At 33.3% G+C, this 15,034-nt stretch overlaps 1 long non-coding RNA gene across 2 annotated transcripts; it reads right to left on the bottom strand.

Moving 5' to 3' along the window:
• Positions 1 to 1,298: 1,298 nt before the first annotated feature.
• LOC105645401 (uncharacterized) lies at positions 1,299 to 4,475 on the bottom strand. Of its 2 annotated transcripts, none has more exons than XR_001047438.4 (3): positions 4,263 to 4,475; positions 2,678 to 2,822; positions 1,299 to 1,578 (listed from the first exon to the last, which is right to left on the bottom strand). It is a non-coding gene; the product is annotated as an uncharacterized LOC105645401 (long non-coding RNA). The 2 variants fall into 2 exon arrangements; XR_001047437.4 differs by having other exon boundaries at positions 1,299 to 1,562; positions 4,263 to 4,474.
• Positions 4,476 to 15,034: the final 10,559 nt, after the last annotated feature.

The raw sequence follows: 15,034 nt of genomic DNA, 5'->3' as shown, positions 1-15,034 counted from the left end.
GCGGCCTTAATCAGCCATAGAACTCAAATTTGTGGCTTAATTCCGTAGGAAATATGTATCTACCCATAACTACAATTATATCGTGTTTTTAAAATTTTAAAATTAAACTTGCATTGCTAGTATCGATTTCAAATCTCACTACTTGCTTCTACAACATAGGTTTTGCAGCATGAGGTTGAGATATCTCCTCTGCACAGATCAAGACCACAAGCTTGGTTAGGTTTTTGGCCAAATGAACCGAAGCCAAAGCCTGTTTGTGGGGTTTGAATGTAGAGATAGCCAATGATCTTGCCAAGGTCCTTTCTTGAGAAGCTTGAACAGATAACCCATTTAACAGCTTCTTCACTTTATCTTCAAGCAGCTTTATATTACTTGCAAATACAGGGTTGTAAGTGAACAACTCTTCTTAATATTCTATTTTTCTAAAGAAGTATTCATGTGATTACCACAAGAAGCAATGATCAAACCATATTATTCCTACCTTATCACCAACACAAAGATCTCAAGATTTTTTTACCAGCGCACTAACACAAGCTGAACAGTTTTGTCTTGAGACATCTCCACGGCATAAGCCTAACCATTAACTTGGTCTATGTCATTGCCTGATATCTCAAGGCCAAATTCAAAAGCAAGAATTTTGGTAAATAAAAATATTTAGTAAGTTGTTTAAGTTTTTCTGATAAGGACTATTACACTACAAGAAAATACCGGAATAGCAACGGAAACTTCGTTTTTAAATTTTGGTAAACCGGTTTAGAAACAGAAATTATCCATGACAACTTAAGGCTTTTCTATGGCAGTTTAGAAACGGATACTATTTCCGTTTCTAACGTGGCAACTGATATATTGGCAACGGGTATATCCGTTGCCTATATCCAGGAATTCTGAGTTTTGACCTTATCGGAAACCAATTTCGTTTCCACTCCGTCCCCATTTCGCTTCTAAATCCGTTTCTAAAGCCGTTGCTAACTATTGCAATGAGTTTTTAATACCGCCGCTAACTTTCGCAATCAGTTTTAATGCCGTTGCTAACAGTAGCTAAATCCGCTTCTATGCCGTTGCTATATATTTATATCTTTTGCTAACTCCCAGGAAAATATAATCTAAATTTTTGTCGTTGCTGAATCACTTTCAAAGCCCGTTGCTAAATAATGATCATTGCTAGATCCACTTCCAAACTTTTGATTAGTACGTGAAAATCTGTTTCTATATCCGTCTCTTAAAGATTCCAGTTTGTGAAAATTTTATTTCTGTTATGTTTCTGATTTTATAACTTATATATTTTTTTATAAAATTAATTTGAAATTAAATAAAGCAAGTAACATAAAAATGACAAAAACAATCTTACAAATAGAGAAATAACTGCAAAATCTTATGTATTAATTGCACTTATATCTATTAAATACGAATCAACTAAGTCTACCTATATAGTAACATTACCTAACTAGAGAAAAAAGATGATTGCAATTTGCGCTTGTTAACACCTCCAACTTCTTGTAAATATATCTGGGCAGCATAAACTGAGCATAGACTCCTCTTCAGGTTGAGATTCAATTTGAATCCTATACATAATGACCTCTTGAAAAAACATCAGTGATTATTAAAAAAGCTACACAGATTTTGCAGAAAAGTCATGAAAACATGCAAATATTATCGATTTAAAAGAAATATATTTCTTCTAAATTAACATTATTGTTGCATTCCATATTTCAAAATCACAACATATAGAGCAATCGTAAGTGTCATTAAAAGGGACTTGTCTCTATTTCACAACAAATCCAACAATTAATTTAATGAAGAATTTATCAGGATTGATACCTATTATTAATTATCATTTCAGCGGATTTAGCAGAACTTGCGCCAAATTTTGCCACAAAACCAATAAATTTCAAAATTAAGGTACATAATTAGCTCACACAGCATTAAGATGCATAATTAAGGTATGAGTGTATATAATTGCAAATACCTTATCCACATTAATTCATATGGCTTGCAAGAGCATCACCAATAGTTTGACCAAAACCAGAAACCAAATTTGACTTGTGAAGATTTCCAAGAAACTATTCATTGAAGCTCATGGAAATTATCTAATATTTTATTATAAAATAATAACAAAAAATTCAGATAAATTCAAACAAAATCACAAATGAAGTCCTCAAACTAGAAAGTCCAAATTCTATTCAATTCAAGCACAGGACAGAGACCTAACTTTCTTTTTTAAAAGGGATAAAAGAATACAGCCTACTAAATTTAGCATTCCATCTTTTCTCAGCGAAACGAAAAAGCATTACTTTCTTTTGACTTCATCATGAAATCTAATATAAATATTCAAAACATACCTCCTGGACTAAGAATTAGTCATTTTATAAGTCAGAATAACTCTATAATTCAATATAGCAACATTTTCCGATAGAATTCAGACAAAATAAAATAAATGAAGAATAAAACCCGGTTCTAAATGGTATTCTAGCAAGATTAAACATAAACAACCAATATATATAATGTCATTAACTGTTCCATAGATTAGTATGTCCATACATATATATAAAAATATCTAAAATTCCAAATACTTTGAATGGTATTACATTCAGGATTAAAGAAAACGATAAGTCAATCAGTAACATCATTCAAGACTGAGCAAACACCCAACAGATGGGACTATCATGAGATTACTTACAAGAATGTTGAGACTGCCATTAAAAAATCCCACTTCTGTAATCAGATTTTCTCTCTGTTCTTAAGAGGATGCGTCACAAACTGATCCAGATGAACATGTATGCACCCTAGCTCCAAGCCCAGCTAGCTCCTCCACAGTTGCATTCCTATAAAATTAAAATCCAATAATTAAATATTAAAAGGAACTACTTGATTAACTTGCAAAATATTTCAATTTTTCAGCTCCCTGCTTAATGTGGGTTGAAAAATAATATAAAAAGAGAAATCCAAAAGAAAAGAAAAAATAAAAGAATCACGAATGCTTAGTTTATTAACCTTTACCATCCTGTAGAACTTTTTAAAAAATAAAAGGCTCAAAGCATATGGGCCAAGCAAGCTACGCCTAATTGTAGACAAAAACATTACAGTAATAATGATAAAGCCCTTCTTAAATGTACTAAAAAATATTGAATTCCATGAAAAGTAGAGCATGGTATAAACCCCTCGTGTAATTGATTAATTCCCTGTGATTGCAATTCACCATTCTGATAGCAATATTTTGGCCTGAATTAGGGGTTCCATGTGTGTTTTACATTAAGGAGCAAATTAGCCATTTCAGCCACTAATTAAAGCCAGAACTCTCTAAAATCATCCAGCAAATATTTTTTTCACCTGTGACAAATAAATCAAAGAGAGTAAAAAGAAACAAAGAAAAAATTTTAAGTGTTAATTACATTTAACATATACACGTTTGATCAAACACCAAAGCAAAATTGTGACACTTATATATTCTATATATGACCTTTAGTGAAAGCTAAAAAAACTGAAAAAACAAAAACTGGCTTTTTAGCAGACCTGCTTCTCCCAATTGGTTCTAAAGATGATGTAGCCAAGTAAACCTACTTATAATTTCGGAATTAGACAAGCACATGGTGGGCACCAACATCCAATCTGAATTCATATTATCAAAGCAAGGTTTATGTGATTTAATGATATTCTAGCAAAAGTTACTGATGCCATTAACATGGAAGACTCAAAGTCCATGTGCTTTCCTTAATCTAGCCATTAAAAGACCAAGCGCTATCTTTCTTAGCAGAATAATTCACATGGCACATGAATTTAATTCAAAAATTGTATCTTTCAGAAACTTGAATAAAAATTAAAACTACCCATCAATACATCAATGGCCTCCAATCATTGAAATACCATAAATTTCTAGCTAAAATCTAATCAAATAGTTATAAAGCAGTTCAATTTTTACAGCAGGCAGCGCCAATTAGGTAGTAAAACCTTAAAACAACTACAATAACCGAGGGAATTTGTAAAGAGAAACAAAGGTATCCATAAAAATTAACCCGTTAAGAAAAAGTGACCCATAAAGAATATTTGCAAATTAACCAGTTAATAAAAACTATCCGTAAAGAAGGGGAAAACGTCCTAATGCAGTACAAGAAATCAAAATACATAACAAGGGAGTAAAAAAACAAAAAAAGGTTAATAAAGAGTAAACCACAGAAGGATGGAGAGATTAAATCTAACTTAGCCATTGAATATTCTAATGTCTCATTAGCAAACACAGAATTATGGAGAGAGTAAAGAGATTGTACCTTATTCAAAAGCAGGTCTTGAGATTTCGATGAAAGATGGAGAGCCGTCCTCTTCATTCATGGAAGTGCTTCAGCCGTCCGCTTAGGATGAGCCCGATTAGGGATTTCACTTCATAGGTTACGGCAACAGTCGACAGAGATGGAGAAGGTTAGGGCAATTGAAGTGGAGAGCGGCCACATTCATGGCCAAATTACGGTTCCGAGAACCGGAACCGGTGGGTTCGGTTCTGATTCCAACTTTTTGAAACTCTGGCGGTTCCAAGAATTGGTCAGAACTGGTTGAAACCGCTGGTTTACTAGCCGGTTCGTCGGTTCAAACCAATATTTAAATTATTTTTGTATCGGCTAGAACCGGTGGTTCGATCGGTTTGAACCGCCGGTTCGAACTGTCGACTCCAACAAGCATCAGCTTTTTTTTCAATTTTTGGTGAAATCTCCAAATTACTCTCCTAACAATTATAAACGGCTACATAACGGCTAGTTTCAAGGGTATTTATGGAAAAATGATTTTTTAGATTTATTATAAATAATTCGTTACATTTACAATTTTCTCACACAAAATTATCTCTACTCTCTCTACTCTATATTATTCTTCTCTACTCTACAATCTCTCTAATTTTCATTTTACAATTTATTGTCCAAAATATTGCAAGATAATTTCTTCAAAGTCAAATTTCAGATTATTTGTCCAAATTATTGTGAATTATTTTCTTCAAATTCCAATCTCTAGTTATTCTCTCTAATTTTTTTATTCAATTTTCTAAATTACAAATTATTTTCATATAATGGCAAGTGGAGGAGACTCAAGTTTCGCTAAGGACAAGGAAAAAATTGGAGAAACAAAATATTCATCTATCCCTACAAACGACATCTTCTATTGCACTCCCAACCAATATAATCTTGAGGGATATCCAAATGAAAATTTGGAAATTCCAACTCAAGAATCTGAATTTAATGATGAGCAAGTACGATAAGAGGAAGAGCAAGAGCAAGGTACACAACTTCTTCGAAGAACAAGACAAAGTTCCGACATATTCGCCATTCATTTCACGAAGAAATTCAAAAGTGACAAAATGTTCTATGTAATTTGCAATTATTGTGGAAAATCTTGTAAATTCAAACAATCTGGCGGTTATGGAACCTTTTGGAAGCATTTAGAGACAAAACATCCAACAAAAATAGGAGTTGATCAGTCTCAAACACAAATTTCTGGGTACGCATCTTCTAACATTTCTTTATTTCAATATTCTAAAAAACAACAAAAAAAAAGAATTAGCAAAATTGATTTCTATAGAACATTTATCTTTTAGTTTTGGTGAAAAAGTAGGTTTTAATCAATATTGTCAAAAAGCTTTAAATCCTTCTGCTAAAAGAGTGCTAAGAAATACTGTAAAAAGAACTATTATTTATTTATATAAAAAAAGAAAAAAAAAGAGTTACAGCTTTGGAAAATTCAAAAAAAAATATCGCATTTCGTGCTTTTAATGATAAACATACTGCAAATAATATTTATAGAATAATTGTTTCAATTTTAGATGAGTATAAGTTGACAAAAACAATTTTTTCAATTTCATTTGATAATGCTTCTACTAACACTAAATCAATTATTCAACTTAAAAATATTTTTGAACCAAATATTGGTGGAAAATTTTTTCATATAAGATGTGCTTACCATGTTTTAAATTTTTGTATACAAGATAATTTAAAAGTTTTTGAATCTTATATTTCTCCAATTAAAAAACTATTTCATATTTATGGGGACATTCCCAAGTGATGAAAAGTTGGGCTAAATTTTGTAAGGAAAATAATAAATTGGAGAAATATAAGATTCAAAAACTTTTAAATTATCTTGTATACAAAAATTTATGGGGACATTCCCAAGTGATGAAAAGTTGGGCTAAATTTTGTAAGGAAAATAATAAAAGACGAAAATATTTTTAGTGGGGTTTATTATCACATATCTCATTTTTTTTTTTGCTTATATCCATTAATATTGTTAATACACTACAACAATTTGAAAATGATTTTATATTACAAGATTGTGTTTTTTCAATGAAAAAAAAATGATTATCTTATTTTAAAAATATATCACCCCTTTATCTTATTGCTTATGTATTTGATCCTATATGTAAAATTGAAGTTTTATCTGAATATTTGACTATTTATTATGAATTATTAAATCTTGACATAGAAGATAATTTATCTGAATATTTCCCGTTGATGTTCTCGGCGGTATATTTTTAAATAGTAATAATAAATAGTCCAATATTCAGATAAAACTTTAATTTTACATCTCAGATCAAATACACAAGCAACAAAATAAAGGTGTGGCATATTTTTAAAATAAGATAGCCATTTTTTTTTCATTGAAAAAAACACAATCTTGTAATATAAAATCATTTTCAAATTCTTGGAGTGCACTAACAATATTAATACATATAGGCAAAAATAAATGAGATGTGAGATAATAAACCCCACCAAATTTATAAGTAGCATCATTAAAAATTTTTAAAATATCTAAAATTTTTGCCACAAATATCCTAATTTTGTGGATATAAATTAATTTCTTCAATTTTATTAGCAACAAAAATGCATAATAATTCTTTATATGAAAAAGACTCGTTTAATAATTCATATGTTGAATTCCAACGAGTTGGGAAATCCCTTGGAAAACGTTTTTGGTCTTTTATTATTTTCCTTATAAAATTTAGCCCAACTTTTCATCACTTAGAGATATTCCCATAAATATGAAATAGCTTTTCTAATTGGAGAAATATAAGATTCAAGAACTTTTAAACCATCTTGTACATATAAATTTAAAACATGGTAAACACATCTTATATGAAAAAATTTTCCACCAATATTTGGTTCACAAATATTTTTAAGTTCAATAATTGATTTAGTGTTAGCAGAAGCATTATCAAATGAAATTGAAAAATTTTTTTTTGTCAACTTATATTCATCTAAAATTGAAACAATTATTCTATAAATATTATTTGCAGTATGTTTATCATCAAAAGCACGAAATGCAATAATTTTTTTTTGAATTTTCCAATCATCATCAATCCAATAATAACATGTAATGCCCATATAAAAATGTATTTGCCAATGATCACTCCAAATATCACAACAAATTGAAACACGAATTTTCATTTTAGAAAATAAAAGCTGTAACTCTTTTTTTCCTTTTTTATATAAAGAAATAATAGTTCTTTTTACAATATTTATTAGCACTCTTTTAGCAGAAGGATTTAAAGCTTTTTGACAATATTGATTAAAACTTACTTTTTCACCAAAACTAAAAGATAAATGTTTCATAGAAATCAATTTTGCTAATTCTTCTTTTTGTTGTTTTCTAGAATATTAAAATAAAGAAATGTTAGAAGATGCGTACCCAGAAATTTGTGTTTGAGACCGATCAACTCCTATTTTTGTTGGATGTTTTGTTTCCAAATGCTTCCAAAATGATCCATAACCACCAGATTGTTTGAATTTATAATATTTTCCACAATAATTGCAAATTACATCGAACATTTTGTCACATTTGAATTTCTTTGTGAAATGAATGGCGAATATGTCGAAACTTTATCTTGCTCTTCGAATAAGTTGTGTACCTTGCTCTTGCTCTTCCTTTGTTGTACTTGCTCATCATTAAATTCAGATAATTGAGTTGGAATTTCCAAATTTTCATTTGGATATCCCTCAAGATTATATTGGTTGGGAGTGCAATCGAAGATGTCGTTTGTAGGGATAGATGAATATTTTGTTTCTCCAATCTTTCCCCTGCCCTTAGCGAAACTTGAGTCTCATCCACTTGCCATTATATGAAAATAATGTGTAATTTAGAAAATTGAATAAAAAAATTAGAGAGAATAACTAGAGATTGGAATTTGAAGAAATCAATTCACAATAATTTGGACAAATAATCGGAAATTTGACTTTGAAGAAATTATATTGCAATATTTTGGACAATAAATTGTGAATGAAAATTAGAGAGATTGTAGAGTAGAGAAGAATAATATAGAGTAGAGATAATTTTGTGTGAGAAGATTGTAAATGTAATGAGGTATTTATAATAAATCTAAAAAATCATTTTTCCACAAATACCCTTGAAATTAGCCGTTATGTAGCCATTTATAGTTGTTAGGAGGGGTAATTTGGAGATTTCACCAAAAAATTTGAAAAAAAAACTGCTGCTTGCTAGAATTTCCGGTTCGAACCGGTCGAACCGTTAGTTCTAGCCGTTACAAAAATAATTCAAATATTGGTTCGAACCGAAGGTTCTAACCGGCAAGAAAACTAACGGTTCCATCTGGTTCCAACCGTTTCTTGGAATTGCCGGTTCGCGGTTCCAAAAAAGTTGCAACCGGAACCGAAACGTAGGACTCCGGTTCCGATTCTGGGAACCGTAATTTGGCCATGTCTAGGCTTGACTGTGATATTTTGTGTGAAAGGCACAATTTGGGAATGACTAGAGAAGGAAGATATTGTGTGTTTCATTAATGGACAAAACGACGTATTTTTTGGGTAAAAATAAAAAGATACTTTAGCAACGGATAATAAATTCGTTTCTCATCCATTTCTTTTTCCATTGCTCATAAGTCGTAATATTTTGACCATAATTTTGCAACATCACAAATAATCTATTTCCCCATTACCATTTCTATTTTTGTTTCTCGTCTGTTTCTACAACTTGAACCCTCGTTTCCCGCTAAATTTAGAAATGGAAATTTTCTTTCCTAATATTTTCAATAGCCAATCCGTTTCTTATCCATTTTGTTAACAATTCTGCAAGTGTACGGATCATGTAAATAGTATAATAAAGATACCATCCTCAGGGATAGGAGGGACTGAATATTAGTTTCAAATCCAAATGAATTGCCTAACTCATCTTTGATCTATTAAGGGAAACTTCTTGAAGGGGGAAGGAATCCATTAATATCTCTGCCCTATTCCAAGTGACATAAATGTTCCAGAATCATAAGAACATGTAACTTTCGTGGTGTAATGATGATTTCAGTCCATTACTTTTTGTGATTCTCCCCAGTTCCTCAAAGGAATAGCTTATTCCTAAGTCTATCTTTTAAGTTCTTGTGTGGATCAGTCCAACAAGGGACTTCACCTTCCAGTTCTTCATCCTCTCATTTCTTTTCATACAAATATGGAGCTCTATTATATTCATAAGCATTAAGCACACACACACAAGAATCAAGAAAGCATTCAATAAATAGAAATGAGGAGAACTAATTACATAATTGTTGTTCAAATGGGTTTTCTCCCAACACTAGCTAAAGGAATTGGTAACTCCAGAACCATCCTTGTCCACAAGAGAAAACCAAGATAGAAATCTTATTTGAATTGCTAACTATGGAGTAGTTCCTAGAATTAAACCCAATTTTGTGCCCTTAATCTATGTTGTTCCCTAGCCTTACTTTTCTTTCCCAGCAGCCCTTCCTCCTCCTTTTATAGCCTTGAAAAAGATCTGTAGTATCCTTTTTGAAAAGATCTTTGACCTATTCTCCCGCTTTCAGTTTGCCAGTTGAGGAAAACATACGATCAGTACACCTATTGTGTCTTCTTATGCTGTCCATTCACCATACCAAATTCACAACCCATCATACGAGCGGCCAAGCTTTTCACGGCCAGTACACCGGTTGTGCTTTTTGCTTTGAACTTTTTGACTTGCTGGAGCAAAACTCATTACCGATGCAGCAGCCGATGCATTTTACATTAAATGCTCCTGTCTTCTCCAGCACATGAAGCACGGTCAATGCACCTTATGTGCATTTTGGTTGCTAAGCTTTCCTCTTGTGGAATGGTCCAAAATGAATGAAATGACCCTTACTCTAGGATTTTCTCCCTCAAAAAGGTGGGACCTATGCTATAAGACAAGACAAACACAACATATGCACAATACATGCAAAAACAAACACTAACTTATTAAAAGTCCCTAAATTTGGACTAAACTAAAGGTGATAGGTATAAATATGTATGCATGAATGCACACATAAAAAATCCCCCAAACTTGGACAAATGCTTGTCCTCAAGCAGAAAATTAAGCAAAAGAGAATATTACTAAGACAAAGAACTCATGCTACTTAGTTCAAGAAAAATTCAGGGTCGATCTAATCAAACGGTGATCAATCCTTAAATTAAACAAAGCCTCCTACCATCAATATAAGACCACTAAGTCAAAACTCCTCCTTTCCCTTGCTCTTTTATTTGAATTCCCAAGATCAATATGAACCCTAGAATTCTATCATTGTCCCATTCTCCTTCATCTTCCAGATTTAAAGATTTAGACATTCTAAACTTAACAAGTCTCATAAGCCATACCTTATCATCTATCTCCACTAATGATGCTCACTCAACCATTCTAAGAATGTATAGGTCTTTCATGGGTTGTAATGGGGCTCGAAAATAATGAAAGTTCGGCTATTTTAGGAAAGGTTTAGAAGGGTTCAAAATGTGAATTATGAGTTATAAGTAGGGTTTCATTTATCTCAACCTTAGGTTCTCGATCAAAACATAGCAACAATGTCATTCAACTAAAGGGGCTATCCCTAATGATTTGCTACTCTCAACTGTTATTCATTTTTTTTATTTTTTATTTTTGAATGTACTCCTCCAAACTTGAATTAGAGAAATACAACCCCCTTTTTTATTTTTTTTATTCCATTGTGAGAGAGGCTGCTTTTTTTTTTTTTATTCCATTCTAAGAGGTTGTTGCTACTGACACATGTTGGGTAATTGAGAACTTCTTAAATGACTAAGGTTGTAAACTAGGCTCCCTAAGACCTCAATTTCCACAAAAGGGTGGTAGGCAAAGGCTTTAGGCTTGGAGTAGTAGGATTAAGAAGAAAATACGTTAAAAGGCTCAAAGGGGGCTAGTAATGTTTATTTAGGGTAAAAATTCTTATGTGGGCTATGGATTTATTATAAAGAATGCCTATTTCCTCTTCTTATTAGGTTGGTGAGCTAATATTTCGCTTCAAAAGGTTTGAGGTATAGTTTTAAGACTTGTAATTGATTAGGTGAATGGTTTAGGGATAGAACCTAAGATTACATTTCTCTTAAGGAACTCATCTAAAACAAGCATTAGGAGGAAGGTAATAAAGACTTAGTTGTACTATATTTTAGGGGATGGGTTTCAAAAAAGGAAAAATCAACCAAAGATTGGACTTAAACCCCTGAATTATTCTCTGAATGAAAATAAAACTTATTCTAAGCAAAGCAATAAAAGAAGCAAAAAGTGAAAATTTAAGGCAAAATGAGGCAAACTAATGTAAAATATTGACAAAGTAAAGTACAAAATAAAGGAAAATGGGGCACGCAAATATCCAACAAACAAAAATAGAAAGTAAAAGTCCCCCAAACTTAAACACGACATTGTCCTCAATGGTGTCTAATGCTGCAAATAGCTTATTCCTGCAAATGAAAACAAAGTAAAAAAAAAAAAAAAGAAAATAAGGAAAAACAAAAATTGTAAGCATGATAAAGCATGGAAAAAGTTTATGAAGGTGGGTCATCCTACGGGAGAAATTGGTTGAGCATTTGTTTCATTTTCACAAATCCAAACTCCATTGCACTCTTTAACTCAGCCTGGTGAATCTCCAAGGATTCCCGAGTTTGTGCTCTAGTCAAGGCTATCTCTTGCTTAACATATCAAACTCCGATTGGATGGTAGCCTCAACTCCTGTTGCTCTCGCTGAATAAGGAGCAGTTGATGTTCTACTGGATGGGACGACTGTGCGGAATCACCCATAAGAGCAGTGGGCTGGTCAACAGGAGAAGCCATGTCCAATCGAGGCTCCTGGCCATTATCCGGTGTCGCCAAAGGGTGATAATTTCTATCAACCAAGTAATATGTACCCTTTGGCCCACGTTTTGCCATTTCCATATCAACGAAAGTAAAAGCTTATATCCTTATATTATTGACATTTATAAGAATACATGTCATTTTCTCTAGATTGAACAACTTCATCCCTATGGCCAAAGCAATTAGCACTCACCCCACCAAGATATCTGCTTTCTACTTATTAACCACATGAGCTAGATGCTCCATAGCAAGATAGCCAATATTAAAATTTATACCCCTGTTAAAGTAGTCTAGCAAGAGTAAGTCCTTCATTATATGCTCCTGACTCTCACCTCTACCAAAAAGGGATAATACTAACCACCAGTGTGCAATGTGCAATGAAAATTGATTAAGGCTTATTGACTATGAAGTGGCATGTGAATAGCCCCCCCTTGATAAGCAATGCTTTGCCAAACATTATCTTTATCAAATTTCAAGGGAAATCTAGTAATGCATTCTCATCAATTAGGAACTCAAGGTATTCCCTAAGTCTAGCACTTGAAATCACATGTTTCTTGCCAAAAAGGCAAAAAGAAATGGAAGATTTGAAGTAGTCGTCGTAAAAATGCAAGCGATAGAACTTAAGAATTCTAAGGTCACTTCTCTATAAGTAAAGAAATGTTTTTGGGAAAAAGTAGCCCACCTTGGAATTCCACTAAAAAGCTCAGCCATATGCCTACCTATTCCTACCTTTTCAAGCTCATTGATATCCAAAAATCTAGAAGAAAGTAGCCTACAAGTAAGATGTTGCTCATACTTTTGTTTTTGCTCATGATTCTCCTAAACAATGGTTTAGTTAGGAGTTGGAGGCATAACCGTGCAACACTTGAGCTGCCACCCACAGATAGAGAAAGAACGACATTATCTTCCTTACTATCGAATTCATCTCTTAACACTTTCCTCTTCTTATGCTCAACAGTGACCTTCTTGGTCTGGGATTTTTATGGAGGAGGAGGTGGAGTTAGGGTAGGTTTCTTAGGAGCTATAAGAGTGGAGGTGAAGAGGTTGGGGGAAAGTAAGTGAGTTGGAGAGGAGTTTATAAAGGATTGGGAAGTGGGGAATGAATTTAAGTAATGGAGGGAGAGTGGAGGTTATTGTGGAAGTGGTGGGCCGTTGTTGTTGAAGTAGGCTTCAGGGTTAGGCCTCATGGGCGCTCAACCAACCGTAATGACTCTTGTAGATCCTTTTCACGCCTGGTGCAGCAGTCGTGCTTTTGCATGAGAAGCTTTTGACTTGCCTTTGCATAATCCATGGGCAGTGCACATGCCGTGAGTTTTTCTCTGTTTCTTTCTGACTTGTGTATCATACTTCATGGGCAATGCATTGATCGTGAGTTTCTTGGTAACTGAAAACAATAACTTGATAAAAGCCCATTAGCCAAAAAGCATTTGGTCCACCCAAACAGTTATATACCATACACTGAACGATAAATAAGGGAAACAAATAAAAAGAATGCATTAAACTAGCAATTAAATATGTTAGCACAAACCAAAAACTCAAAAATAAATTGCCAACACCCAACATAAAAAATTCTTAACAAAATAACAGAAACATAAATTGAAATATTATTCCAAAAAAAACTAAAATTCTACTAATGTCCTAAAATGAAATTATGGAGGGGGTTAAGCCTCATTTTCTCCATCATGCCTCATACTCTCCATCATCACCATCTCCCACCTCTTCCTTATAGTCCTTATGTTTGGAATAGGGGGGTCTTCATCTTCACTTGGGTCTTCCTCTTTGCCAAGTGGATCATCCCTGTTAACTGGTGGATCATTCATAGTAGCTGGTGAGCTCTCCATATCAATCGAGGAATTTTCCCTCTATAGAACTTCACTCACATCTCGCTCTGTTGGAAGAGCCGGAATGTCACGAATCCTATGGTGAGTCATTTTCTGACTTAACATGCTATGAATAACCTCTTGCCCTAGCCAAACATGGACTATCTCACATATGACATAATCAGTTCTTTATTTAAGCTCTTGTTGCTCGGAATCAAGCTCTGCTAATCGGTCTGTGACTGTTGTCAAGCTCTCCTTGATAGCAGCATTCTCCTCGTCATAAGACAAATCAACGGGGTCATCTTCAAATCCCTCAACTCCTTCCTGGACTCTACCTTTTGTAAGAAAAACATATCTATGGGACCCTCACCTTTCCTTCAAGGGTATAACTTTCATGATAATGAGCTTCTCAATATTAAGAATATCATAACTTCGCATAGGGAGAGGTGTCTCAATATAAGCTTTCTCAAAATAACTAGGTTTGATCTTGTATGAGTGGGTAATGAGTCCTCCGATCACAATATCTACATTGCTAGCCTTGGCTTCGGACTCCAAATGCTGACAAAAGAAGAAGGCAACGTCAACTTGAATTTTCTTTGCTACACACCACAAGATAAAAATATCATCTTGTAAAACCCTACCAGTATCCTGATCATTAAAAACACAAAAACTGAGGAACCTATGGAGCATCCTCAAGGACCTATCTTTAAGCTCTTGATCATCCATATTAGCATCACGATTACGACCTGAATATAAATTAGGATCTTTGAACAGCAATTCTAGTGCATCCTTATGAGAGTAAGTTTTCGATTTTCTTCTAATACCGCGCAATGGGGTCCCTAAATAGTTGTTGATTTCAACTAGGGTTACCCTAATAAACTGGTTATTACAATGAAAATGTACAAGCACATCATCTTCTCCATCATCCAAATCAACAACCATTGAAAAACTACTCAAAAACTCAAGTGTAAGATTCGGGAAAGTGTCTTCCTTGATGCGCAACAATTTCTCCAAACTCATAGCCAGAACATGTTCATTAAATTGGTCCTTAATAGGTAGTTTTTCTAGAATGTCCAAATCCATATACCTAGATGGCTTAAGAGACTGAAATTTAAGAACATCATACCTCTTGT

The sequence above is a fragment of the Jatropha curcas genome, chromosome 3 (assembly GCF_041381405.1).
Source record: "Jatropha curcas cultivar XTBG-Jc1 chromosome 3, XTBG_Jcur_1.0, whole genome shotgun sequence".
Taxonomy (NCBI): domain Eukaryota; kingdom Viridiplantae; phylum Streptophyta; class Magnoliopsida; order Malpighiales; family Euphorbiaceae; genus Jatropha; species Jatropha curcas.
Note: the sequence above shows the minus strand (reverse complement) of the source record. Positions and strands in the feature narration are given on the sequence as shown.